General features: G+C 47.6%; 1 protein-coding gene across 1 annotated transcript in view; it reads right to left on the reverse strand.

Moving 5' to 3' along the window:
* LOC120841439 (alpha-tocopherol transfer protein-like) overlaps positions 1-13255 on the reverse strand; it is a 58300-nt gene extending 45045 nt beyond the window's left edge. Inside the window, exon 1 of the mRNA XM_040212329.3 lies at positions 13230-13255. The gene's annotated coding sequence lies outside the window, so the exon portion shown is untranslated. The remainder of the gene's footprint in view (positions 1-13229) is intronic.
* Positions 13256-25127: the final 11872 nt, after the last annotated feature.

The following is a 25127-nucleotide window of genomic DNA, read 5'->3' on the forward strand; positions in this document are numbered from 1 at the left end:
AGCAAGTTCGTAGCGCAGTGGCACTTCGTCGCAACCGAGGAAAAACTATGGTATTGTTGGTGCAAAACATTAAGCCTCACGACTAGCAGCAACTTAATCATGGATATACTGCACCGTACGGCGTTTATTTGAGCTCTACTCCACTCAAAATATTACAGGGGCACTTAGGTACCCCTTTGTGGATTGAATGCGAAAGCATTGCCATTCCTAACGACACTTCCTTTTTTTTTTCCTCTATTGTTAGGAATGGCAATGCTTTCGCATTCCATCCACGTATTTATAACTAAGTGCCCCTCTAATATTTGTATTACGTTACATAATACGGCGTCACACATCATGGTACGTCATGTCGTCACGTGAAGTGTGATGTCATCGAACCGAGGACATATTTTTATGACCATCTTTCGGGCACATCAACGCCGATGCCGTCAAACATGATGAAAAAACAGCCTCAGATAAACAGGGACAAAAAACGGGTAAAGACATGCCATCTTTTGCTGTAATGGGACAAGCTTCTTTTTGAGGGGAGAGTAATGTCGCATTCCGAAGCGGCTGAGATAGCACAGCAGCTAGCATGCCCGGCTCTCACACAGCAGCACCGGGTTCAAATCTCAGCCGTGAAAGCACATTTTATTTTTTCTTTAATCCTCTGTTAACGTTTGGTACAACTCGGATTTTTCCCTCCATGGACGTATAATGCTTTGGCATTAAAAAGGCACATCCAGTCAGGAATGTGCCTTTTCGTGTGGTAGGGTCGTACAGCCGCTCACCACTTTGAAAATCACTACTGAAGTACAAGGGGGCGCTAATGATCACCAAATCAGGTTCACGTCATTCATAGGTGAAGGATCCTTTTGCGTGCACTGAAGATTTGTGTGGCATTTGCTTTCGTTGATACATTGGCGCATCTCACCGTTGATCGCAGTCCTGCACCTGGTTAGCTCTAACGGGCTGGATGGACAGCTCGGCAGACTCGTCGGCTGAATCCTCCGTGTGTAGTTTAGCGTTGCCCTTATACTGCTTCAAGTAGGGATGCATGTGAACAGTGCGCAAAACACATGCCTCTTGCCCACGCTTCTATATTCATTGCTGGTCGCGGCGAAATAGCCAAGTGATGTGCGGCCATGTTTGCCCTAAAAAGTTTGTGAGACATTTTGGATAATGTCGTAATATTTAGTTGTAAGTCACTCAAAAGGTGCGACAAATTTTGTTTTGTTAATACGGATTTCTTCTCGGGTATCGTAAGTTTGCTTTTTAAACTCGGCCTCTGATGTCTCGATCCTCCCAATAATTGAAACTTACTGTGGCGGATCCAGACCTTTGTTTGTTTTGGGGTGGGCAGAAAATTTTTAACGATACTATTCTCCCATTCTTTCTTGTTCAAGGGGTTCCACTCAGGGGGGTCCACTCATGTCCAATTGCCTCCGAGAAGGGGGGGGAGGGAGGGGGGTCCCCCCCCCCCCTGGATCCGCCACTGTTGTGAAACCTGCAGTTGATACTCACCCATTCGGAGCATGGCTTTATGATCCGCATAGAACCCTATTACCGTTTCCTTCCTGTCCAGTGTGATTAAAAATACTTGTTCAGGATAGTAAACAAACAAAAAAATTAAATAAAAATACACAGGGACAACAAGTAGACATAAAACACTGGCGCCAGTGTTTACCACCACTTATTGTCCACGTGTTTTTTGCGGCGCTTGTCTACGATCATGGATCAGTTGGCCCAAATTGCCATGTTAATTCTGCGAGATGCCTATAAGTCTTAGCTTCTCTATGTTCAAATTTGGTAAACTTCATAAGCGATAACATCTGCTCGCTTATCTTTGGTAGACCTTTTCAAAAGCCGAAATAAAAGAGTGCAATGCAGCAGCAAAAACAGTGAGCGATTGATTCTCGCAGACTCGGGGGCAAAATATACTTTTGCATTATGGTGCCCCTGACAATGTTATTAGTGCCACTCATTAAACTATCAAGGTAGTGTGTAAATTAAGTGCCTGGGTGAGCAAAAATGTAGGAATTGTGAATGGGACCTGCATTTAGGGCTGGTTCACACATACAGTGCAGCGCTAACTCAGTCCTGTTAAGGCAACGAGTCACTGCTACTTCCATGGCTTGTATCGTGTGTTCTGAGGGTCCTCCTTTCCTAAAGGACTGATGTCCCGGTTTGTAATACTGATTCAGCGCTGAGGTAGTGCTGCGCTGTGAACAGGATGCCTTGCGCGGACACTGAAGTTTAGATAAGCAGATCAACGTGTAACTGTGCATCTTTTTTCTTTATAGGTTACCAGTACAAGGTCTCCCATGGACATGAAGGCAGTACAAGGTCTCCCATGGACACAATGGCAGTACAAGGTCCCCCATGGACACGAAAGCAGTGTACCGTATACTCGAATTTTGCATTTTTAATAAACCAGTTATTACTCCTTCACACGGTTTTATGCAGGCATTTTCCGAACACTGCATGCGTATATAGGCATACATAAAAGTGACACTTGCACTCACTTTCCCCTTCCCTCGAAACAACCGTTAGATCCGGACCACATGTTATGCAGCCTATTGCCGTCTTTCCCCTTAGAGCCGTCTATCTAGAAACCCACGCTAGGAGTATAATTTCTAATACATTTCATTTGAAAGTCTAGATACACTGCTTTGAGTCTCTGTTGAAAATCAAATGTTAATTTCTACTGCGTTGCAATTCAGGTTTTGATGGGCCATCTCATTTGGTATATTCGGACTCGTCGGAATATACCTAATGAGATGGCACGTCAAAACCTCAAGTACAACGTGGTAGAAAAAAACATTCGATTTTCAACAGAGACTCAAAGCAGTGTATGTAGACTTTCAAATGAGATCTATTAGAAATTCTTATGAGGTGGCACGGCAAAACCGTAATTGAAACGCGGTGGCCAATAGTTTTCGTAAACTCCTTAGGGACTCGTTACAAAAACTCAATTGTTTTTCAACACAGACTCGAAACGGTGTCAATAGACTTTCAAATTATATTCATATGAAATACATTGGAAACTTTATGCGGTAGCTTTGTCGAAACATCAATTGGAACGCGGTGGCCAATAGTTTTCGTAAACTCCTTACGGACTCGTTACAAAACTCGTTTGCATTTCTATTGAGACTCGAAAAGATGTAATGAGTAGACTCCATGAACTGTCAAATGAAATTCATTAAAATTTTTTGTAAGGGCTGTAAATCTGGTTTACGATAAATTTAAACGGGGACCGCAGAAATCTACGGTCGGCCTTCAAATTTGCGGTAAAAAAAAATTACAGCGCGCCGTTATTTTTACGGTGCAATTTAAATGGCGAGAAAGGTGGTAGTATTCAGGTTCATAACATCATTGTATAGTGATGTTATGAACTCAATGATGTTATGAACCTCGACTGAACCAAGCACGTTTTGAAGGCTTTCAGCAAGTTGGCCGAACATGTATTGTTTGTACAAGAAATGCCGACGTTGAAATTCATAAATGGTTTTTTGAACTGTTGATACCGGCATAAGAAGCGTTCCGTTGAACTTCAGGTACAAAAAAAAACAAAAAAAAAACAAGGTCGTATTTTACGGCCTTCCTTTTTTCTCCTGCAGACAGAGACATTAACACGTCGTAGTTATCGTTAGGGGATTGCATCACGTTAACAGCACCGTCTTCATTAGAATCCGCACTAGTCGATCGAGTCGACGAGTCCTCAACCTGAAGCGGGCCTGCAGGCGATGCGCCGTCGCCCAAGAAACCCGTCACTCGTAAATGCGCCCAGTTCAAGTGTGCCATGATCGAACTATGATTTCACACCTTCTGACAGTTGGAGCACGAACACGAAAACAAAATACTGTCGGTGATGTGGCCTTTTAGATGTTTTAGCAAAGCCTCCCTTGTGTGGCACTCCTCTAGGCATGGTGGCAAAGTGCACTGAAAGCTTTCCAAACTCCTGGAAACAAACCAAACTTCCCTTAGGCGTACCAATGCCTATGTCTTCTCAAAATATGACACCTGAGAGCATCATACGTAACAAACTGGCGACAGCATCCTTCGTCCACACACGGAAGAATTCGAGAGCTGAAAACGTGCTCATCGAATTGCACAACCATCAAGCGTGCTTGAACAGAAACTACGAATTCTGCAAGTAAACATCTTTTAGAGTGTTGTATTTATGCAACCATTACACTATCCTTGCCAATCAAGCAGCAGATTGATAGTGAAATACCTGCCTCGAGTATCCAGTTGCCTTCCGCTCCAAATTTTCAGGTGCACAAAAATCCGGGAATGCCACAAACGAACGAGGACAAAATGGCGCGGAGACGGGTGGGAAGGCGGGAAAATGAACTGAACGTCAGCTTTTTCCACTTCTTTCCGCGTTGTCCCAACCAACGTTCCTTTCTTTTGTTTATGCTTCTAGCTCGTCGCATTGTTGCTCCACTGTTTGCTCTTAGTTCTCTTTTTTTTTCTTTTTTCAGTTAAGGCAGTTACGTTCTGCGTTGGCGCGACTGGCGCGGACAAAGAAAGGAGGTGAAGGGGCGAGAGGAGACTCTCTGGGTTCCCGCAGCTTTCGAAAGGTCAAGCGTGGTGACCAATTAGCGAAGCGCGTCTTTTCTTTCTGTTTTCTTGCTCCATGAAGTTTTGCGTTTCCCTCTCGGTTTTTTTGCTCGTTTACGGTGCATTTCAGATAATTCCTCTTCACGGCATACTTGTAGTTTTTATTAGCGTATAGCGCCGTAAATTTGACGGTTACTTTTTACAGCGTATGCTTTCGAAGCTAAGTGCTTGTGAGCCCGAGCATGCTGGGCGCCGATAAAAGCTGCGCACAATGCCTGGTTACTACTACTGATATGTCAAAAAACACCTCGACCGCACGAACACTCGTGTGGGGGAAGTTCCAAATCTAATAGATTGCGTTTGTCCAAAGTGAAGTAGGGTAAGATGGGCCAAATGAGACGCGGGGCAAAATGCGACAGTTGGAGTGAAGGCACCCCAACGAAAGTTTTTGTTTGGTGCCAGCTATCACCTAGACACAAGTTTCAAGCTTCACTGAGACGTGCCTTAGCCTGTTCACTTTGCGTGAGCCATAAATGACTGCCTTTGGCAAGTCCTTTCCGGAGAAAAAGAAATGCCGATTTGAGATTGCCGAGTTTACCGCCCGTCAAAGAGGTGCATAATTCCGCGCGAGATTTCGCTTCAAGAAGTACGCCCCGGTCGGCACAAACTTTCTACCAAGGTATAATTTAATTTCATTCCTAAGTTGTATTCGCTTCATGCAGACCAAATTTTAGTGTTCAGCGTGCTTTTTTTTTACGGAAATAATTATTCACGTAACGGGATACGCGCGAGACAAAACGCGACAATGTGGCATTGTATGACGCATGTGTCAATAATGCACCAGTTTCCTGGTTGTTCCTGAGTCATATTTTCCTCTCGGTGTCTAGGAGGATCAAATCGTACAAAAGAAAGACAACAGGGGCTTCATGGCGCATAAGTAACACTACGAATGCTCTTGAAAGTGAAGCAACAGCGTCACTCCCTTCGCGTTGCCGCCACACTTTATGGCGTACCAAGGAATGTGCTTCAAAAGCGACCAAAAAGACACAAAATGGGAAAAGCAATGGCTCCACAGAAAAAAAAAAAAAAGAAAAAAATGGCGAGGCGTTTGGGGGGGGGGGACGATCGCCCCCACCGCCCCCCCCCCCCCCCCCCCCCCTTGGATCCGCCACTGTACGCATCTAATATTGTTCTTCGCAGGGCGATAGCGCCGCTCGTTACGCGATTGACAATAAACGGTGTCGACGAAAAACAACGTCTGTACACAAAGTTGCGTTTGAATGCGTTGCGTCGAGAGACGGCTATGAGTCACCGGGTCATCCGCGTTTCGTGTGAAGCGCGGCAACCAATTCAAGGAGTAGCTTTGCAAGCGGCATACGAATCAGAAGCCCCAGTCGGAAACGCGGTTCAACGCTCTCAATCCAGAAAGCGCCACTAGAGCTCAACGCGCCGACTACGCCCGTGACCACTAAGGTCTACCGAAACCGACGGTTCACTGTTAATGTCACCTACGTTTTAAGAGATGTTGCAAGGCGGAAAGGCCGAAGGTTAGTTCTTTTTTATTTCTTTGATTTATTTTATACGAAATATTAAGCTTGATAGGAATGTGTAAAAATATTGATCATTTTGCCAAATCACCCAGGCAGTCAGAAAACACCCGATAAGCACCTTCATTCCTCTGTTTTGCTTTCTTATCGAGACAGGAACGTTTTATTTATAGATGCTCGGGTGGTGACGGGCATGTTCCTTGTAGTTTAGAAAGTCTCATGACTACGTGTCTTGTTCCCCTACACCATAAACCCCGATAATCATCTAGTTTTGTCCGACGTAGGAGATCAATGTTGAAAAACACTGAACCGGTGGGGGGAAAAATGACACCAGAAGCCACACCATCCAATTCGAAAAACAAAATAATAATCCCGAAAACAGAGAACCCTCATTCATCAGATATGAACACATTACTGAAATAAAGTTACTAAATAACGTTGCTCGTCTACCGCTCGACAAGTTCCTAACTACGTTAACTGTTGCGACTCGTTACTGCGATTCATAAGGAACACTCTACTTCCGCTAGAATGTAACGGGTCATTTTCTCGCTGTCTTTTTTAATGAAGCAGTACACGCTTCCAATACATGACGTCGTTAATATTTTTAATGCGTTCATCCAGGGTTAACTGTGGGAACTGGCATACCTTGTGCACGTGTTTTTGGTTGTCGATCTAGCGTTTTTCGTGTCGTGCAAAATTACAGACGCGAGCTGGGCTGAGAACCAGGTTTGGTACCCGTCTTGCAAACGTTCCCTTCCAGACGTAACTAAATACCGTTTACTCGTTAGTTAATCACGAACTAAATAAAATACGTTACTCGTTCCTTCTCTTGTATGGCTACCAGATTGTTACTTCGTTACAAAAAATATAAGTAACTCGTTATAGGAACGCGTTAGCTACAAGTCTGGTTATAATTAGGGTTCCCTGTTTTCTGATAAATTTGAAAAACTTTGAAATTCCTCCGCCGGTAAAATTTTGGTCAATAAAAATTTATCTGATAAATTTCGTATACTGATGTCCCGACCCCCCCCCCCCCCTCCCCCCTCAAAAAAAAAGTAATTAAAATACGGTTTTTTTTACAATAGACCATTCTCACTAAGCATTCGGCGCATGCGTGACGCCGCCATAACTTTAGTTCACATGAGGCAGAAGGCAGTGCACGAGAGGGATCGTGCCGTCTCGTGCTCTTCACGCGAAGAGCTCCTGCGAGGTTGTCGCACGTGCCCAAAGACTAAAGTTCCCTCGATGCATTGCGGCAGCGGTGGCGTAGTCGAAATGGCTGGTGAGATCGGTGTGTTAGGTTTGATCAGCGCACAGAGTCAATGGTCCTGGAAAAATGCCATCCCTGTTACCTTTGAATTCTGGGACCATTCAAAAGGGGTCTTACCGCGTATCTCGTCAAGGTTCATTCAGCTCAAGAGGTCATTGTACTTTGGGGTCACCACAAATACCACTGTTTTGGTTTCCAGTTTGGACCATATTATTTGTGCTTAAAAACATGCGTCTACAGATCCCGGCCCGCGGGCCGTATCCGGCCGGGTGAAGCCTTCCGACCGTCCGGCGGCTGGCCGCAGTCTTCATCACCAGTGTCACCATTCCTAGTCCCCTGCTTCATGGCTCTGTAGCTATGTTAAAATTTATTTGCCTCCTCATGTACATTCTGCTTGGTGACCTTTGTCACAACTTTTGCATATTATCAGCATTAGTGTTATTGTTCTCATTAGTCTTTGCACCGGGCGAATGGACCGAATTTTCCATGCGGTTTGGTTTATGCCTGGTGAATATACTTGGTCACAATTTTGTGTATGATCATACCTAGCTAAATAAGAAATTTCAAATTGAAGTATTGAAATATACATATTCGTCCACCTTAGGGTACTGTTTTTAATACTTACACTAACAAATTATTTTTTGCGTTGAAATGTTTATCTGTGATTGTTTATTGACGTTTCCTATTTGATAATTACTCTTTTTTTCTGGTCCCCCGGACTGCGACAGATCCCGAATCCGGCCCCCTTCTTCAAGACGTTTGGAGACCCCAGCTCTGAAGGAAGTAGAGGTTGTGTTTTCTGTAACAGTGAAAGCTATGAACCATAAATGTTTTAGCGAAGCTGTATACCTCTACCAGGCAAGGAAATTTTTGTGTCGTTGGCGTTGTAAGCAAAAAACTCCCGGCAAAGAATTGAAGGCAAAACCGCGTATCTCCTTTGAAATCAGACATACAGCATACAGCTCAGTATCCGTTCCAATAAAGAAAACCACAAAAGATGCATAAAAACCACATGATGGATGATAAGGCGCGTGTGAACAATAGGAACACCCTCCCACGCGTTCCGGTAAAGATTAGGTTTGCAGCTGCTTCGAAAGGGGTTGACGTCATTCGAAGCCCTCGTGTGAAGTGCAAACCGCATAATGGAGGATAACGGCGCCTGCGAACAATGCGAAGCACGTTCCTTCTCCACGCGTGTTTCCCGGTAAGGATTAAGGTCCGTTCACACTCTTGCGACCGAGTATCACCGAGGGAGATGAGACCTGTTGAAACCTTTTAAAATTTCTTAAGACGAGAGAACCGACTGGCACTCTGGCGCCATCTATGCGGTGGCTCTGGACGAACTGCATTTCACAAGAGCGAAGGTTTTGCGGGATTTCCAAGGGCAAATGTGCATAATACTTATAAGAAAGGCTCGTTTATAACGTTGACTAAAGTTTTTCGAGCCAAAAAAGAAAGGATAAGGCGTGAGAGAAATAGAAAATATGCCGGACCGCCAAGTTTGCACTGCTACCCAATAAATGGCGCCAGTGTGTCCTCTCGTTGTAAGGCCCGCTTCAGACGGGGCAACTTTTCCAGCAATTTTGAGGTTGCTGGCGGGTCGTTCCCTAGCTTTCCCTAGATCAAAGCGAATTGCTGAGATCGGGTCCGGCTCGAACAAGCGAGCAACTCGAAGCAGTTCGAAGACGTTTGAAGCGACTGCAGCCAATCAGGGACGCGATGTCTTCACGTGACACCCCTGTGGTGGTGATGATGACAGCTGAAGACTTAGTTCTGGTTTGAAATGGATCGTTTTTGGAAATAAATATTTTCAGAAAAATTAGTTAGTATTCTCAACGCTGTTCAAACATATAAGAACGGGATTTTAGCGCTTAGCTGGGCGACTAAATAGTGATATAAAAACCAAATCGGTGAAATAAAAATCAATTCGGTTGCTGCGTGTGAACGCGGACGGCCCCTGTTGCTTGTGTTGCGACGTCAAGTTGCTGGGTGAAATTGCTCCGTCTGAAGCGGGCCTAAGAGATATTAAGAGGTTCCAAGGCACCCGGTTCTAAGAGGTCGCGATTGTCGGAACGGGCCTTTATGGTTGCGTAAGCTACTCCGAGTGGAAATGTACCCAACAGCATAGAAATCACGTAGGGACGTCACCACGTTGTTCAAGTGACGTCGCAATGGGTAGTCGTTGTGGGTGTCATTTACAGCTTCGCTGTCCAACCACCTTCACAGCGTGGATTGGAGCCACAGTTTTCTGCATAAAACGGGGAACTTCTCTATTACATCCTGTCGCACTCCACCTCGCGCGGCCGCGGGGTAGGTTGATGGAACAGGATGGGGCGAATTGTATCTCCCCAGCGACTTCCTCGAGGGCCCGTTTGCCCGAAGCGCTAACCGCGGCTAAAGTTAGCCGCAGTACCTAGGAGAAAGATTTAGAAATCACGTGACTGGCTCGGTATTGATGGGATGCGGGGAAACATGGCGGGGCCCCGGTGAGTGGGCGCCACTCGCTTTGGAACTAATCTGTCGTTGTAGCTGCAATATCGGGCGCGTTAGTCAGGAACGAGTGGTGCAGGAGGCTTTCGCTTTGCCTTACATCACTTAAATCGCAAAGCAACAGCATTGACCTCGCCGCATTTTTTAGATAGTCTTTCGATTCTGGCTATTCCGAAGCCTAAATGAATGAGATAATTATCAGCATGGCAACGTCTTTGGAGAGCGCATTGCCTTGACTCAATCGGTCGTGTATTGATAGCACGCAAAAGCAGACAGCGTCCCAATAAATTTTTTTCTAAATTTCCCAAGCACCGAGGAGAACGCTGAAAGTGCAGTTCTACGGTCCGCGCGCGCTGGCCATTCTCTTATAAAAGATTCGAAGTAAATAATCATAAGGCTTTGACGAACGCGCGTGCAAGGCAAAATTTGTTTTAGACTTTTTGCTTTACAACAATTACTACTGCAGACGGCAGCACGTGCAACGGGTGTAACTACACTCGTAACATGCACCTCGGTGCTTGGGAAATTCAACAAAAGGTCTATTGGGACGCTGTCTGCTTTTGTGTGCTATCAATACCCGGCCGATTGAGTCAAGGCAATCTACTTTCCAAAGACGTTGCCATGCCGACAATTATCGCCTTCATTTAGGCTTAGGAATGGCCACAACCGAAAGACTATCTAAAAAATGGGGCGAGGTCATTGCTCATGCTTTGCGATTTAAGTGATGTAAGGTAAAGCGAAAGCCCCTGCACCATTCGTTGCTGACTAACGCGCCCGATATTGCAGTTACAACGACATATTAGTTTCAAAGCGAACGGCGCTCACACACCGGGGCACCGCCATGTTTCCCCGCATCCCTACCGAGCCAGTGACCTGATTTCAAAATCGCTCTCCTAGGTACTGCGGCTAACTTTAGCTGCGGTCAGTGCTTCGAGCAAACGGGCCTAGGAGTTAATCGATTTTAAGGTATCGACGTTTATCGAAGCAACACTTGTGTGCCTCTTTTGTCGCGGGCCAAATTACGATTGCCCGGTAATGTCACCAACACCAAATTCAGCTGAATAAATATGAATTGAAACAAGCGCGTTTTATTTTGTTTTATCTGAAAAACGCTTACACACGAATATTATTTATTTATTTTTAACCGGAAACACTGCGAAACTAAACTCTGACTTTCTAAGAATTCAGAGTTAAACAAAAATAAACTCCGACAAAGTCCGGATTTTTTGTCAAAAAATAAGCTCCGACAAACTCCGGATTTTTGTCAAAAATAAACTCCGAATTTTCATCAAAAAATAAACTCCGAAAAACATCCTCCGAGTTTGTGAAAAAATGAATTCCAAAAACACGAAATCCTAGATATAATGCAGTTGACAGATTAAAAAAAACAAAATCTTTTGAAGACTGATATCTTCGACGTTCCGTAGCAGAGCGCTCGAAGTATCCTGGATGTACACAGCTGTTTTAGAATGTGGGATGACCGCGTGAGATGGCAGCGAGCCAACTGCCGGCAGACGTAAATAAACGCTTATCCGCCGGACAATCTACTCTCTACATCGCCCTCACGTTTTGCGGCCTTGACATAAAGGCAACCCAAGAAGCAACGAGACGTGCCACGAGGATCGAGTGAATGACGATAACGTATCTGCCATGGCCGTGGACACAAAGGATATGTCAACTGGTGCCTCCATCCGAGAGTTCCCTCGGCCGCCATTTTCCCATTCAAATAAAGAATCGGTTCGAAGTTTTGAATAAGATGACGGATAGTTCTGAGACTTTGGCACCTGGTTCGAACCGCCAGCACAAAATTTAGGTGGAGAATGAGCGTTCCAAGATGCGTATAATTTAGGTTTCCGGTGAAAAATACCCTGTGAACGATTTTTCGGGACAGACTATGGATACACTTTAGATAGCTTGGAACGTTTCTCAGTCACGTAGACGAAAATATTGGTCGGTTACGGCGTCGTTTTTTTGTTTGTTTTTTTTTCAAACGGTGCTCAATTAGTTTCTTACATATATAATAATCTTTATTTTGTTGTGTCCACAAACAGCACATAGCCTAAATCCCCACTATCCAATACTGTTAATGCGAACTCGGCATCGGTACTTTTTTACGTGCGAAAGTAATGAAGAGCATCTTGAAAAATCAAAGGTGAGGTCAAGAACTATGCACAAACACCGGGGGAGCAGTACCTACTTAATGTAAGTTTGCTCTAGCGTTCAAAACGCTTATGTGTGTGCTCGGAAACTTTTAAAATGGGAAAATCTAGAAAACTCTTACCACCTGCATAATTCAGTCCACAAATAAAAGCAAAAACACACATTATAGTGCGTGCATTTCCGCTGTTTCACGCGTTTTAACCCCTCGAAAAATGGGGTCTTTAGTGGCATATATCTCTCGCAGATTCTCTATATTAGCGTCATCGGTATGCTGGCAGTCCTTAAAGAAGGCCTGCGCATTATCTTATTTCTGGTTAGATTCGCTGCTTGGCTTGACACACTTGATGTGGAACATATTGGACTGGACCCTGAATAATGAGAACTTAAGCATCGCTCAATGATCGAGAAACATACTGTAATTAAATCAATTTGACTGTCATAATGTTAAAATGTTGCGTATACTCTTCGCTACAACCCAAGTAAGAAAGGTAGTTCCTGTTATTAACCGGCGAGGAGACAAAATGCACGCGCGTTTTCCCAAAGGAATGCACAGGAGCGCCGCAAAGGTGGGCTGGTTGCTGTCTCGAACAATTTGAAACCGGAAGTCCCATGATACTACACTCTCAAGAAAAAAGGGTGTAGTTTTACACCCTTTGTCCCATATAATACACCCCAAAACTTGATTTCGGCGTACTGAGCCCTATAGTGAAACAGACGGCCCCTAATTTTACGAGGGGCTTGATAACTGTGCGACATAATATTTTAAATATCTAAAGTACGTATCAAAGACCACAGAAAGAAAACAGCGAGTTTTTACACTTGGGCCAAGAAAACCCCGATTATTATTATTTTTTTTAGTCAGTAACACATACATTAGCTATTTTAATAAGTTGTACCACACGGCTATCAAGCCCCTCGTAAAATATGGGGCCGTCTGTTCGACTGTAGGGCGCTGTACGTCAAATTGAAGTTTTGGGCTGTATTATATGGGACAAAGAGTGTAACGATGCATCCTTTTGTACCCTTTTTTCTTGAGATTGTAGCGCCAGTTGAACCTCTAGCCTGAATTATAATAATTCTATCCATCGCCACTCCGATCGTGTTAGTGAAGGATGTCGAACTTCGCAAGTTTGCACGCCGAATCCACCACCAAATGCAAAAACTGACACCGAACCATGCTCATTTCCTAAAAAAAGAAAAAATGCAGACTCACGTACCTTTTTGGAGACACAAACGAAAGACAACTCCCTCTTCGCCGCTACGCGTGTGGCGATCCAAGCTTGAAAAGTGAAAGTGCGTCCAGCTGCAGCCCCTGAGCAAGGTGTTTTGCTCTCGCTTCACGTGCTTCGTTTCACCCTTACTATGGACCGCGGCGGAAAGCTACGAGCCATTCCAGCTAATCGAGTGCTGTGAACGTGTGACGTGATTACACATTCCGGGCGTCGCTGCGTCACTCTCAAAGGTCGCGTGACGGTCCCACAGCATTAGACTGAACTTTGCTGTCTCGTAGCATCCGCTGCGATTTATCCTAGTGCGAAACGAAGCAAAAAAGTTTGCGAGAACGGTTGGAGAGGGGATCCGGACCGGCCTTGAGTTCGCTCGAGGACAGCTGGAGGCAAACAAACGCGATAACGGTCGTCGTCGGCGCCATCTTGTGTCCTGGTAAGAAACTACACGACGAAGAAACTGAGCGCGCGAAGATCTAAACGAACCTCGCCTGACGGCCTTCGCATTTTACGTCTAATGCCATTATCGGCGAAGTGGCGGGTTGCGGGCATGCTTCCTGCAGGGTCGTCGTGGCGGAGCAATTTGTCCTCTAAGTTTAAGAGGAAAATTTCTCCGTTAGACGTGGCGGCGTCACGTGACATTGTACCGTCGTGTCGCCGACGTATATTACCTCAGTTGTGAAAGCCCTGCTGAGGGAAGTGGCCCCTTCACTTCCCTCAGTCCGTCTCCCGTAAAGGCCCTCGATGTGTTTGCGTTTCTCTTGCAAGTAGAGTCAAACGCGCCACTGCAGGAGGCCCTTGTCTCGAGCGACCCTTTGAAGCAAATTGCGGCGCAGCACTGAAATTAGAGGCCCTTGAATGAGAATGGCGACGGAGCACCCGCTCATGGCTCGTGTCTTGAGCGTTTCGTTTCCACAACAATGGTTAGCACTACCTTAAAGGGGCCCTGCAATCCTATCTAAGCGTCTGTCTTTTTTGGGGATTCCACATCTCTTGTGGTTCGGGCAACCCGGCATGCACGGGGTGAGTCACTAAATATCAGTACGTCATATTATAACCGAAAGGTGTGGAAACCTCCTTCTTTTACGGGGACGCCCCGTGGTGCTGAACGCGCGCGGCATGTGATGAAATCGTGACGTTGTCGGTTCCGTTCGGCTCCTGCCTTACGACCGGACAAAACCGCTAAAAGCTCCTTTTCTTCTTTTTTTCCTTTTTTTTGAAATACAAAATTTTAGTTACGCGAACCATTTCAATTATTTATGAAAGTAGTTTTTCTTGAGTATTTTATATGATGCAAGAAACGAATGCAGTTTAGAAAGTACGGAAACAAGAGACAACGCGCGATGACCCGACCACATACCCCCCCCTCAAGCGGTGGAAGAGGCGGCGCAGGCGCCCCCGCACGGGATTTCGAAGCGCGCCTGCTTGAGGATCTCGGAGGCCATGCCCCGCGGATCCTTCCAGACGACGCACGACGCCGGCAGCATATTTTGCAAGAAGCGAATATACAAATATGTCTCCTCGCGAGACCAGAGGAGGCCCGCCCCAACTTGCATGGAACTTAAGCGCCGTCGAGTCGTGGTCGAGATGCTTCGCCAGCGCGATCCGGGCGTTTACGAGGAGTGTCCTCGTACGGTACTACTCCGAGCTCCGCACCTTTATCGAGGATTCTGAGCTCCAACTCCCAGAGACCCGGTAAATTCATGGCGGCTCTCGCGGTGGAGGGCTAAAGTAAACAACGAGCCGTCGACGCGCATGAGGCTGCAGGGGAAGCGGCCGTCAGAGCAAGCCGCAGCCGATTCGCCAGTAGCTCCGCCTCTACCATTGTCCGCCCAAGCCAGGACCCGGGACGTCATGAAGAAGGCTTTTTTTTTTTGTCTTGTTGTTGTGATGGCTTACGAGAGCGCTTTCACCAGTGTCATGAGCTTGCTAAATTGAAATCTAGCAGAATGGGCAGGTTTGTTAATCGTAAAAAATGTTTAGGGCTCTTCATAGTTGCAGTGTAAGCTGCTGCGCTAAGTCAAACGGCGATCCCTGAGAAATTCCTCTCGTTTTCGTATTAAACAGAACGCGAAACGGCGACACACCATATCGGAGGAAACTCCGATATGGTATGTTTAAGCTGGTATGCTACCTAGGGCTGTACGCAAAAGTGTAGTTTATTGGCGTGTGCTGAGGAATACCGGTTCGTGTGGGGCCGCGGTATCATCTTATTCATGCAGAGTGACCAAGGCATGATTCGATCTGCTGTTGAGCCTTGTGTTTCATCGAGTCCTCCACGCACCAACGCACAGGAGGCTATTCTCCCATGGAGGAAGGCTCTCAGTTACGTTGATGTAAATGCGGTCTGTTCGCCTTTTAAATAAAAATTTTTATTTTGCCAAACTTTTGTATATTTTTTCATACGTTATACTAATCACTGTTCATTCCTTTGCAAATAATCTTGAGCGGATACAAAAACGCCTCCCACAAGCTGTGCTCCGTTTGTAAATATACTACATTCACATTCAACAGCACGGAAGAAAAATATATTTTACAGCTTCACTGGCTTCGCAACATTCCTTAAATCTGTTTTCAATACAATGTTACAAAACATGTCCCACTTTTGTTACAAAATCTTCCATCTGAAAAGAACGTCAGATTGTGGTTAATATGAGCATATTACTTTTCGTAGATTCCTGGCTACCGGAGAATCATTGCAGGATTTGGCCATGAGCTACCGAATGCACTACTCGACAGTCTCAGGGATTCTGAGAGAGACCTTGCCGGCCATCTGGGACTGCCTGCCTCCTGTTGTACTGAAAAAGCCAGCCGTCCCTAAGTGGGAAACGATACGATAGGAGTATTGTGCCAAGTGGAATTTCCCGAAAGCCATCGGGAGCACTGACGGGAAAGCACTTTTCTATAAAGTGCCTAGACAACAGTGGGTCCGATTTTTACAATTATAAAGCGTTTTATTCCGTGCTCCTGCTCACTGTCACAGACGCAAGCTACAGGTTTACTCTAGTCGATGTAGGAGTACAGGGACGCATGTCAGATACCTCTTTCTTCAGGAAAGGTGCCATCAGGCGTCACTTTAAAGCAAACACTCTCGGGCTGCCCTTTGGTGTGTCGCCGGCGACGCCGCTTTTCCATTGAGAACGTACTTAAAGGGATACTACAACCAAATTTCGGCGCTCATTTTTTGGTCTATATGTGTTCGAAAAAGCAGCATCACATCGAACATACCAATATCTTGTTAAAAAAGTCACGAAAAGGAATTTTAAAACGAATTAAACGATTAGCAAAGAGCACCTGGTGGATGTCGCTAACGCCTCGCTTGTAATGCCCGTCTAGGAACCTTGACAGCTAGTGACGGAGGTTGTCTCGTCTCCGGCCGCGACGAGAGAAGAGGGGCAGGAGGAACTCCCCTTTTGCAGAAGTCGCTATTGTCCCCCTACAAGATTACAGAAGATTAACCCGTCACTCAAAATTCGTACAAAAGCAGCCGCTTCCGTGGCTGGAACGACTAGGCCATCCTCTCGACGTCAGCCTCGCCGTAGCTTTGCTCGTTTTGAGACGACCTACGTCACGATTGCGTTGGATGTCACGTGGTCTCCGCTGGGCCTTCTCCGAGCGCTTGCCAGAGTGGGCCATTTATAACGAAAAATACAGCCACCAGGCTCAAAATACAAACGTGCGATTGTCATTTACGGATATTGTGTATCATATTCAACCTATTTTTGAACACGACAGGAATATTTCGAATTTCGTTGAAGTATCCCTTTAATGCTTCCCTACACTGGAAGAAATCTAGATGACAACAAAAAAGTTCAATTACCGTCTTTCCAGGGCGCGCCGATGCGTCGGTAAAGATTCTTTCATTTTAGTCTCCAGGTGGCGTTCTTTCCTTGGAAGAATCGAAGGTGAAGTCGAGCTTGTCACTCATGAGAAAGGTAGCCGTCTGTCTCCATAACTTTCCTATGGCTGACAACTTTTTATACTGTCCTAATGGTTACGGTGACAGGTCACAGGGGTGGGCAGTGCAGAAAGTTCGGTGGAGGCTGACTGTAGCGCAGAATGGCACTGGCAATGCAGCGACCTGAAAGCACCCTGCTCAAGCAGCCATAGATACGAGGGATGAGATCTCAGACTATGTCATGCTTGCAGAAGGCTCTCTGCCACGGCAGCTGGACGTTGTCAGAAGTTGCTAATACGTGACCCTGTGTTACCATTTTTTTTCGCAAACATAGCGTAAGACAATTTTCCGCTTCCCTCCTCTAAACTGCTCTTTTTTGGCATATTTCACTGCACGTGTTAGTCTTGTTAACTATTTGAGTGCCACTTGTGCGTGTAAAAGTTGTTTGCGTGGCTACTTGTGTCAGTCTATATTCTTGAGCCTGATTCGTTTATTGTTCTCCAAGTTTTTTTTTTTTTCTGCTGCAGAGATCTGTTGCAGAGGTGAAAAACATTCCATGTCAGCCATTTTTCTTGGAATTAAAATGGGGGCGCTACATTGCTTCTATGTGACGTTCTTTCTGTCATTAAAGAACAAGGAACCCATAAAAACGCCATTCTTACTGCCTGGATACGGCAGGCATGTCACAAAATAAATGGTCGCCGGTCACGTGACTTTCGAACGGGCTCCATACAAACCAACACCTGGTACCAGAAACAAAATAAAATTAAAGCCGTTTACAACTTCCTGTAACGCCGAATTAGAGCGCAGCTCTTGAGGAGGAGGAGGGAAGGGTACTGAGGGGCAGAGCCGTATATTGGGAGAGTTTGGCTAGTGGGTGTGGCGACGAAGGCGCCGGAGAGGAGAAAGGCAAATGAAAGGGAGGAGAGCGCCGAAGGAGCGAGAGAGAAAAAAGGGAGCAGAGAGGAGACGACCGCCATTTTTTAGCAACGCTGTCGGAGACTGGTCGGAGAAGAGCACTGCTGAGGCTACGCGTCGTCTGCTACGGGCCGACTTCTTTTTCGCCTGAATAAAAGTTTGTGGCCATACGCCGGAAAATGTTCATTTATTAGCTTTTTGACCCACCGAGAAATAACAGAATGTCACTTTCTTGCCAGAGCCAGCGATATAAAAGGCAATAATCGAGATTTAGATGCCGATCCCACGCATTCCGCTGGGAGAATGATCGAAGATGGCGGCCCTCCCCACCCAGGTGGGAGCAGCCGGGAGTTCACGCGCATGCGCTCATGCCTCTCGCTCTACGCCGCGTGCTGATTGGCTCACTTGGGAGGAGAGCGTTACGGCGGCGAGATCATGAACTGACCAAACTCTCCCCATATACGGCTCTGCTGAGGGGAAGGTATATGCCTCCTCTCTCCTCCTCACCTCCTCCTCCTGTCTGCTACTCCTCCCTCCAAGCGGCGTCGCCGTCGCCTCACGAGGCTCACGTGACCTCACGGGGGTCATGTGACGTCACCGGGGTCACGTGACCCTAGAGGCACTAACGATGACGTCATCAGTGACGATGCCGATGACATCACCAGTGACGATGACGATGGCGATGCCAACGTTATTAGATTAGCTCAGTTACGGAACTGCTCTTAGGCGCCGCATACACGAACAGTACCCCCCCCTCACTCACCACGACTCGCCAAGCGTCGCTCGACGCGCCGCCAGACGGCTGCTTTGGTAACTGAATCAAGATACGTACGTTTCAACGTTACTAGAAACGTAAAAACCAACGGACAAAAACTATTTTTGTAGTAACTTTTATTGGAGTTTAGTACAAAATATGGGGGGGGGGGGGGGGGGGGGCGTGATGTTTTCTAAAATCTTTAGTTGGCAAGGTTTTGCAGTACAATTAATATTGTTTTCATACAACCATGCCTCAGCGGCGATTTCGGGTAGCAGGTCCCGACCTAGGCTCATCTTAACTTCGGGGCAATTTCGTGGCGCGCCTGCTGGGGACACGGGGGTGGCATCCCTGTGACCTCTTTCCATTGTATCTGTTTCGGCTCCGAAATGGCCGATTGAAGCCAAAATAGGTGTTACGTGCAGTTCCTTGAGTGACCGCTGCAGGATGAATGGCGGCGTTGTGATCGCCATGTGGCGCTTCAGCCGGGCTCTTGGGAACGAATAGTTATGAAACGAAAATGTGGATGGCGCTTCGATCGGCGCTTGGCGGATTGGAGTGAGTGAGTGAGGGGGGGTACCCTACTCCGCGGGAGTTCCACAAGTGAGGTAATCTAATAACGTTGGGCGATGTCGATGCCGATGACGTCATCAGTGACGATGACGATGACAATGCGGATGCCAATGACGCCATCTGTGACGTCACTGATGACGTCATCAGTGACGATGACGATGTGAATGCCGATGACGTCATCAGTGACATCACTGATGATGTCACACGTCCCATAATGCACCGCGTGGTTACGCCGACGGCGACGCCGACGCCGCTCAAACCGGAAACGGGCGCCTAAGAGCTGCGCTCTAAAATAGGATAGCAAAATATGATACGCCACTTATGAGAACAGACCAACAGTTTTAATAGTAATCGAGGCCACTACTTCGATGCATGTATTTGAAAAAAAGTACACAGGCCGCTATGTCGCGGGCCATGCATCCCTGGCACTCGGAATACGGAAACAGGCCCTCGCATCCTCGAGAGGCTTGAGGGCTGCATCCAAACGACTCGCTGGCCGTGCCCGTGTGTGTGTGTTTGAGACTTACGATGGGAAGGAGCTGAGCTAGTTTATTACAGTTGAAAACGAGCGTGTTGGTTAATAGATACAAAACTTGAAAGTATAAAACAGAGAGGACGAGGACGGGAACAGGACATTTTTCAAGTTTTGTATCTAGTTTATTGTATACATATTAAGATTGTGGAACCAACTGGACTTACAAAGAGACTTTGAGACACCTGCTCCACGGGTTCTCACCTGCTTTGCACTGACCGTTGATCAGTAGCGTTACAAGGAGCACCTGCTTGATGACGCACTTCTTCTTGGACGTGCCGACAGCCGCTGTTGGAGTCTCTTCGGTCATCATAGGGAGTCCAGCCGTCGTCGGAATGGGGATGGGGCTGTTCGGGCCGGCCTATGCAGAACTAAGAAAATGGTTGGAATCTGAGGTAGCCAAAGGGACGTGCAGGTCTGGACAGGTCTGGCATGAGCACTGTATTCGGCTAATGACGATGATGGTGATGCCACGAGAAGAGTGTTCTTTGAGAATGAAGACGCAAGCGCGTCAGAAAGACGTGGACTATTCGCGGTGAGAAGCTTGCCCTCGGGCCGCTTCTGTTTTTCTCGCTCCAGAGCTCTGCCTCACCCTGGGTAATGCACGTGCTACCCACGCGGTTATGTTTTAACGCGACAGCGTTTAGGAGCTCGCGTTGCAGGAAATCCGGCGTCGGCGTCGGTGTGACCAAAAAATACAATAATTTTTTGGCAAAATTTAACGGTAAAATTTCCCGCCAAATTTAGCGGAAAATTTTGCCGCTAGATTTAGCGAAAAGTTTTCCCGACAAATTTAGCGGTTCTATAGGATCATGACGTCACAGCCACGTATGAGGTCACGTGACACGTGGCGCTACCGACTAGACCACGCACAGACGCTTGCACGACTTGGGAACGGGCGCGGGTTTATATGGGAAGGCTTTGCGAACGGGGCCCGATAACGCTATCGCGCATCACTTTTAAAGGCATTTATTATGCCATAGTGAATAAAAGCTTGTTGTTGCACGTGCTTGCTCCAGCGGAGGAAGTTGTAGTATTCTCACTCTGGGTAGTGAAAACAACTCCACCAGGCGGCAATTCAAGACAAGGCGTGCAGAAATAAAGTTTAATTCTCTCTCTCTCTCAAGCTTCTCCCTGCGAATATTGCCGCCGCTTCATGTCGAAGAAGCGGCACTGTAGCCAGGATGCTGGTAAAGCCATTCAATCCCGGGAAAAGTGGCGCCATTCATTGTTGTGGAAAGACTCGAGGTACGTGCCGCGCGCAACTTCTGGGAAGAACATGGCGTCTGAAATCTAGCTCAAAGCTGCGCTGTGTCGCCATGATGTTCCCAAGGACTTCACGTTTCGCGTGCCTCGCGCATCGACGCACCTTGCGCTACTTTTGAAACATGAAGGGGCTTCATATAGACAATTGCAAGCATGGCGCCACAAGTGGTGCCCCATGCGTGCAACCGCGTGAAACGCGCGGGTGAACGTAGCTTTCGCAAGCTCGTAATCGCACGGGCGTGCCTGCTCGAGCAGACATGGCGGCGGCCAGTCGCTCAGCTTGCAATCGTCTATACCGGTGCATTCCTGCTCAAAGGGGCGTGACGTGAAGCGTCCAAAGTGCTGTGTGTGACAGCGTGGGGCACGAGAGCGTCTCGTACTACGCGTGCTCATGCAGAACGCACTTCTACGCGTGGTGCAATTGTGCGCCGCCCGATGGCACCAGGCGCAGGGCACCGGTGCCACCGGTGTCATGAACGAGTGGCATGCTATCGATTTTCTCTTCGGCACACTTCTAGGTCAGTGATTTCCCTACACACCCCTTAGAAGGTATGTACAGCTGTAACGGAAAAAGAGTGGCACAAGTGATCGATAACCGGAGCAGACAAATGGCGAAACGCGGCGCTATTGTTCCGGAGCGCTCCGATAATAGGGAGTTTTCGTAGATCGTTTTCGCCGTCCCGCAAGGCCCTCCGCAACCCGCTACGATAGCGGGAACTCCACAGTCAAGGCTATCGGCGCGCAGGCGGAGTAGCAACTTCTTCGCTGCGTAACGCTTAGCGGAGGGGGCAACGCGGTCTACGAAAACTCCCTAATAACGAGAGTACCAGGCGCGTTCAATATCTCAATGCGGGGGTGGCCAGCAGAAATTGAGGGATAAGATAGCTTTCGAGATACGGGCTTTAGGATAGGCTGCTTTCTGTCGGCCACCCCCGCGTTGGTCGACATGGAACGTGACTGGCAATCTCGCTATCGGCAAGCTCGGGAACAATAGCGCCTTGCGTCGTGATTTTGCCGCTCCGGGCGTCAGCCACTTGTGCTACTCTTTTTCCGTTGCAGCGGTACACCCCCTTGCTTTTCTGAAGGAACCCCCTTAATTCGCAACGACTCCTCTATTCTTCAATTTGGACCCCCCCCCCCCTTTCTAATTCAAATTCCTGGGGAAACCCCTGACCTAGGGTGCCTCAATGACCTTCTGTTTAGAGTGATGCCACCCTTTGTATAGTCGGTTGCAAGCTAAGAAAAAACCGGAAATGCCTCTCAGAGGAAAATGTAATCCTACGCCGAGAAACGCCAGCCAATCGTTTTCATGACGTCACGATTCCGTGGACCAATCGCGATCCTTTTGAAAAAAAAAAAAGAAAAGCCCAACATGGCTGCTGGCCTTAGCAACGCGACGCTAGTTTCTCGTGACAATTATTCTGCTTTTTTGCATGCACCGTGTTTTACGTGCCCGAGGTTACGCCACGAAATCTTAATGGTATCGGCTTGCGTTTGCAGCAGTTTTTGCGCGACAACGTGAGAATCCAGCGACGCTATCGCCAAAGAAAATTTCGAAGCGGGCGCGAGGCTTAGCACTGCTGAGAGGTATGTTAGACGGTATGTTAGGCAGTATCTTGGACAGAAAATGAGTTGGGAAGACGGCACATTGGACATGACTTTCTTCCTTTACTAAACAGCTATTTCGTTGACAAAAACGTATTCTAAATTATTTAAATGTCCTGAATGAATTAAATAAATATTGTAGTAGTTTAAGACACGTTTCCTGGAGGAAGAAAAAGCAACGTTGCTAGCGAACTACTTTCTCGACGGCGGATGCACTTAAGATGGGCGCAATGCGCTTGTGGGTGGAGCTAAAAGATTGTTCTTAGGTTGCATCTGACTATACACGTTTGCAAGTCCGGTCTCAGGGCGCCGCCATCTTCCTCAGTGGGGTGCGCTCTTGAGCGCGGCCATAATCCGATTACGACGCCTTAGCAAGGCTTCGTAATCGGATTATGACTCGTCCAAGCGCACCCCAGCCAAGCAAGATGGCAGCGCCCTGAACCCGGACTTGCAAACGTGTATAGTACCCGATGCCGATAGCACGCGCTCACGGGGAAAATACAAAGAAATCGACGAAAGCAAAATGTCGCCATAGCACAATCAGCGCCACAAACGCGTGCAGGGACACGCGCTTCTGAACAAAAAATAAATGTAAAGGTGGGAACAAAATGGCCAGATGTCTCCGCCATAAGCAAAGCGCACATGAAGGCACGCTACCCTGACCCAGGTTACTGTGAACTAGAACTAGAAGTAGTGAAAAAGCAGTGGCGGTGCTCCCTCAGCCGTGTCACGGCCGAACTGGATTCGCATCCGCTGTGGCCTCTCCACTGAAGCATGATAGCACCTACGTTTCCAAAGCCCCCCCCCCCCCCCCCCCCCCCCCCCTCGGACTTGGGCCATGATCCTTACCTAGACGCTGTTTACGTGCCATGTAACGAGCTTCTAGTAGTGGGATGTAATCAAAATAACGCCCACGTTGCCTTTATTGACAAAATACACAGGAAATGGAATGGCAGCGTGCTTTCGTTAGCTTCAACCTCTAGTTCTGGCGAAAAGGTAACGCGCAGGGCCCCCCCTCCGGGAAAGTGAAGAGTCTACGCCGCTGCCCCAGGCTAGCGGTTGTACTGCAATGGCTAAATTTCTTATCTACAGCTGCGAGACTTGTCGCCCGTTAAGGCAGACCAAGTTCTATGCCATGGGTGGCCAGACTGACCCGGCCCAAGAGCCGCAAACAAAACCGCGAAATTTCCAAGAGCCGCAGGGGCAAACGTCAGCTCAGAGCAATAAACGAAACTCGAACCACTTTCAATCTATCCGAGTCAAAAGCAGCCCGACTGTACATAAGGTAGCAGTAGCAGAAGACTACCAAACTGCAACCTGTCTTTCGATATGAAAAGTGTTCCATTTGTCTTTGGAGAAAGGCGGGGGAGGGGCGGAGGGGGAGAGAAGGGAGCCGCGAGCCGCACTTCAACACCCAAAGAGCCGCGTGCGGCTCGCGAGCTGCAGCTTGGCCACCCCTGTTAGGCTGTATAAACATACACACAACACCCCTAATAAAATTAAACGTCCCGGTCCCTCCGTGCAACGCTGTTGCGAGGCAGAACAGAATTCAGATTCTACTGTTTCTGTTAAAACTGCGTCACGCACGGCGACCAGAACCATGCGGTAATAGCAGCATCACGGCACCAAGGCCGACAGTGCCCGCTCCTCTGGTTCTCCGTTCGTCCGAGAGAGGGCGAGCGGCGGCGTTGGAGTGGCTTGCAGAGCCAGTGTATCGCGTTCCTTTTTTATTGCTCCGCCAACTCCCTATTGGCGGAGAAGCAGTCACGTGCGCCGAGCTGGATCCAACCTTCATGAGGGAAAGCGAATTTACAGGCGCCGAGTTTCGGGCGGACCACATGCTTCTCGCTTTGCGTTTGCGGACCACGGAACTGGTAAAGGAACCTCCCAGTTCGTTTGATTTTAGTGTAGGATGTCTACACTAAAATCGAACGAACTGTGAGGTTTCTTGACCATTGAAGATGATGTATAGCCACTGGGTACAGTATAATCGCGTTGTTTTACAACGCGCGCGATGTTTTAATTAATTTTTTTAAAGTCTGGGAAGCAGACAACACGGAATACGACCGCGATGCTCGCGTCTGCGGCGCTCACGGATTGATACGCGCCCCGCACATCCGGGCACTACGGCTTGCAAAGGGACGACGTTCTCATCGACTACTACTTTCTACCGAGGGCGTAGAGAAAACGAGAAGACAAATGACGGGACAACGGCTCACGTGCGGCGTGTCGATATAGCCCCGAGAGCGAACACAAGCGTCGCTGCGGTCGCCGCGCCCGGATTGGGTGAGGTGTACACTGTACAGTGATGTCAGGGGGAGTACTCCGCTCCGCGATCTCGCA

Source organism: Ixodes scapularis, unplaced genomic scaffold (genome assembly GCF_016920785.2).
Source record: "Ixodes scapularis isolate PalLabHiFi unplaced genomic scaffold, ASM1692078v2 PGA_scaffold0__279_contigs__length_252992795, whole genome shotgun sequence".
Taxonomy (NCBI): domain Eukaryota; kingdom Metazoa; phylum Arthropoda; class Arachnida; order Ixodida; family Ixodidae; genus Ixodes; species Ixodes scapularis.